At 30.4% G+C, this 4,688-nt stretch overlaps 1 long non-coding RNA gene across 3 annotated transcripts; it reads right to left on the bottom strand.

Moving 5' to 3' along the window:
• Positions 1-1,210: 1,210 nt before the first annotated feature.
• LOC145103959 (uncharacterized) lies at positions 1,211-4,340 on the bottom strand. Of its 3 annotated transcripts, none has more exons than XR_013706957.1 (4): positions 4,038-4,340; positions 2,877-3,011; positions 2,683-2,791; positions 1,211-1,559 (listed from the first exon to the last, which is right to left on the bottom strand). It is a non-coding gene; the product is annotated as an uncharacterized LOC145103959 (long non-coding RNA). The 3 variants fall into 3 exon arrangements; XR_013706958.1 differs by having other exon boundaries at positions 1,211-1,545; XR_013706956.1 differs by having other exon boundaries at positions 1,211-2,791.
• Between the last annotated feature and the right edge of the window lie 348 nt (positions 4,341-4,688).

Below are 4,688 nucleotides of genomic sequence, written 5' to 3'. Positions count from 1 at the left end.
CACCAAAAAAAGTTAAGTGACCAAATGTGTAGAAAGAGTATCCCTTTATTCGTCCCAACAAAATATATGATCTTAATTACAGATTCAAACATAATACTCCTAAAATTTTGCATAAAGTTTTTGAGCTCCAAAATTTTCTATGATAATATTTTATAAGTTAAATGTATTCATCAAATTCACCTATAAAAAAATACGTAATACCTTGCATTTGAAAATAACAAAATATTTTTCTAGTAATATATTGAAGAGTGGATCATTAAATTTCTGTGTGCAATTGGAAGCATGATGAGGTTAGTAAACCGGTTGCAGGATTCACAACTGCTTGTTCCATTATTCTCTTTTTTTAATTGGTCACATAATTTTACATTTAAGGCCCCTTCTCTTTGCCGTAGACATTAATTTTCCATTGTATTATCCAAAATGTAGACCAGATTATACTACTTTGACTTATACACACTCACAGGATCTTTACATGCATCTTATTCAGTTTTACCTGAAAATGCAGAGTTTAAAAACCCAGTTTCACATAATAGTCGTCCATTGTACATTCTGTATATGGTGTTCGTGAATGTGGATGGAGGTTTTCATATACAAGCATGTGTGAGAAAACTAGTAGAAGCTAGATACCATGCCTATGCCCACGTAAGTTGTTTTTTTTTTGGAGTTATATTTCAATGGATACTTGTAATTTAATTCAAATAATTGTTTAGAAAAAAATGGAAACATGAAAAGCCACAAAGATAGGATAAGTCGAAACATTTTTTTATGGAAAGTAAAGAATGAAATCCTTATATATGATCAGATCTAATTTCATCATTCTGACTCAGCTGATAACTCTTTATATTTAATTTACTAGGTTAAAAACCCGTGTACCACACGGGTAAACAATTTAAGATAACAAAAAATAAAGGTATAAATATATGCTATAAGTAATAAAACAATGATTTTGAATTTTCAACATTATTTAGAAAGAAAATGCGAGTTAGATATAATAACCTGAAATGGCAAAGACTCTTCAACTCAATAATGGTTTTGCTAAACTAAATAAAGAAAATAATAATACTTTGTGTCCGTTGGAGGTTAATATTAAACCTTTGATTGGGTGTTCATATTTATATTTCAACATAACAAGTTACAAAAACTAATGATATCACAAATTGGATTTTCAATCGCTATCTGTAGAATGAAGTCTTCAAATAACATAAACAAATCATAGTAATAACAATGTATTTTCATACATTGAACTTTGCAAAATATACCTAATTATAGTATTGTCGGATACAAAGCAATTTTCGTTGTTATAGATGGAACAGTTTTATAAGTACAATGTTCTAATAAGAAAAAAATTATAATTCAAGTAGATAAAAACCTTTGCCCTAGATTTCAGAGAGAAGGACAACACCATGCTCCATGTTTCAACTTCTTGACCTCACTATCTCATCATCTAGCATTCTACAAATCATATAATTGTTCTTGCCATTGGAGTATTGTCCTCGGGAAATGATGGGCACCCTATCAATCAAAAGTTCTTCAAACCTCTTCTTCCTATGTTTTCCCACCTCAAATGTCATATCAAAATTAATTTAAGAAAATAATGACCATAACCAAACTGATACATGTTAAGCGTTACAGGAAAAAGAAACAAAAAAAAAAACCGCTGGCAGCAGAGAACATGCCTAACACTTTAATGTCAAGGTGATCATACAATCAACTGAAATAGAGTAGCAAAACCAAAAAATTTCAAAACACCCATACTTTTCTCTTTGGTTTGTAATTTTTTTCAATCTATAATACCGAAAAAATACAAATTAAATCATAACAAGTTGTTGCTACAACTGAAAACTAAAATAATATTGTACTTATGTTTCTTTGACAATATTAGCAACCTATTAAAGTACAATGCTATAATCTAAGAAAACCTCATATAAATGCTTTAACACAAAGACAACACAGCCACACTAACACACAAATGGTCTCTGTTAAAAAATCACAAATGATAAGTTTTTAAAAGAAAGTATCATAAATAGTCCTTGTTTAAATATATTTATAGAAATAGTCCATGTTAAACAAAATTCACAAAAATGGTCCTTATTCAACTAAATATTTAGAAATGGTCCATGTTAAAATAAAGTTATAAAAACGGTCCATGTTTAACCAAATATTCAGAAATGGTTCATGTTTAACTAAATTTACAAAACCAGTCAATGTTTAACTAAATAACAAAAGGCTTGGAAGTATAATGGTAAAATGGGACATTTTTCAAAGTAGATTACTTAAATAGATAGAGTTTCAATGTACAATGTTGAAATGGACTATTTTCAAAGTGCAATGCTTAAAAGATACGTGTTTAAAAAAAATACCAGAAATGGTCCATTAAAGAAGTTGAAAGTACAATGATGTTATACAAATAAATGAAAGTAGGATGCTATAATACACGAATCAACAAAAGTACATTGTTATTTATTGTATCACATGGGTGATTTCTAAAATTTCACAATTACATAGGGGTGGTTTAGTAATTCTGTCTTTCTCATTCAAAATATAAGGACACATGGGCTTTTTGTAATTTACTATTATGCAAGGAACATTTTTATATTACTTTTCTATTCTAGCATTTGGTAGGGAGGGTTAGGAACCTATTGTAATTATTTACAAACTATGAAAAAAATATATATAACTCACCATAAATTTCAAAAACAATACCCTTTCTATAAAGTATAAACCCTCTCTTTAAGTAGAATAACATGTAGACCTTCTGCTCAAAAACCTTCATTTCACTCACTTGAATTGCCTGTTCACACAAAATAAAATAATTGATCAATCTTTATATCAAAATTTCTAAATGGGACCCACAAATCACTATATATAAGTTCTACCTGATTACTTCAAAAAAGTAGTAATAGTGGCCAAAATGTGAGCTCTGTCCAACATGAACCAAAACACCATAAAGAGTGCATGTAGTCAGAAAGTCAGATGTCTTCATGACTCATATGTGACCAGAAACTATGAATCTAAGATTAAAAGTATGAAAAAAAAAGATTAAATACCCAAATCCAATCGTATTAGATGTGCAATCAAAAGAAATATAGTGTAGATCAGATTAATAGTCTTCACAATTTGCGAGTTTACAACCAAAAATGAATAAAAATAAAAATCATATTACAGAACCTGAATATGAAGATAAGTAAATTAGATTTGGGTTTTCCAACATCTTTAATTTTTTTTATAATGATGGGATTAAAAAAGCTAAAAAGGTTGAAGAAGCTAATTACTTGGATTATTTAGCATCAAGAGAATTCCTCGGAAAAAAAAAGTAGAAGTAGAAAAATATAATCAGATTTAAAGAAAATGGGGGATCTGGAAAATGTGAGGGCCTGTTTAACAAATCATGAAAAGTTGAAGGCTTCTAATTAAGGTAAACATGTCTTACAAGGTCTTAAGTACAATCACCAATCTCCGGTGAGATTTTACTAAAACATTTCTCACCCCGATTAATGTTCAAATATGAAACAAAAACAAATTATAAATAACTTTTGAACAAAATTATTGGTCATTCCCTAAACAAAGCCAATCAGTTCCCAATAGCATCAATCATAAAGTAACAGCCCAAAAAATGACAACGAAACTTTGTAAGTTGATGAAAAAAACCACCATATCAAACACACAAGACATACCCAAATTCTGATTTCATTAATACTCACATGTCACAACAGATTGCAACACATAAATGGTAAATCTGATGACCGCTCAACTTTAATTTCAAATAAAAAACCCATAATTTGTTGCTTTAGATCAGACCCTGAGATCCTATATTCAACTAATAGAACAACACATAGAAAAAAATAGAAATATAAGATTAGGTGAATTGGAATTCATTGTCATGTTTGAAATGTATAAACAATTATGCATTATAAATCACAATATAATCTAAAAATTATCAACAAAAATCGAAATTACATGGATTATAGTTCATTGGGGGAAAGAAATGAAAATCAGGAACAAAAAAAAAACAAACTACAAAACTTTAGTTAGGTTACCAATCAGGGGATTTGAGAAAATGAAAGTTGAGATGTCGATCGAGATTGGTAAGATAATCAGAGGAGTACCGACATTGGCTGATGGAGAGATTGTTTGAAGAGTACCAGAGGTGGCTTTATGGAGATGACGAAGGTGGTGGTAAGCAGCGGCGTTGGTGGTGACAGTGGGTTTCTTTAGAGAAAGGGGGAGAGAAACCCGATTTCAATGTTTGAATGCATAATAGATTCTGATATCAATTTTAGGATGGCACCAGATATGCGAGATTTAGGGAAAGAAGGTGATTCCTAAAATTAGGGAATATACTTTGTTAAAGATCATCACTAGCCCAATAGAACAAATATTAGCTAGAAGACTTTAGCTTGTTCTAGAACGCTCTAGAAGATTCTAGAACATTATGGAAGACTATGGAAGACTCCGGAATATACCGGAAGAGTCTAGAATACTCTAGAACGACATGGAAGACCCTGGAAGGTTATGGATCATTCTAGAAGACACTGGAGCAACCTAGACCTCTCCAGAACATGGTAGAATATTCTAGAAACATATGGAAGCATATAGAGTATGTTAGATATTTCTAGAGTTATCTAGTAGGTAGTAAGTGTATACTAGTATCTAGAACCTTCCTAAGAGGCCTATAAATAGGTGTGGAG

This window comes from Lactuca virosa, chromosome 4 (assembly GCF_052849685.1).
Source record: "Lactuca virosa cultivar CGN04683 chromosome 4, Lactuca_virosa_CGN04683_v6, whole genome shotgun sequence".
NCBI lineage: Eukaryota > Viridiplantae > Streptophyta > Magnoliopsida > Asterales > Asteraceae > Lactuca > Lactuca virosa.
This window is presented reverse-complemented; position numbering and strand designations above follow the sequence as displayed.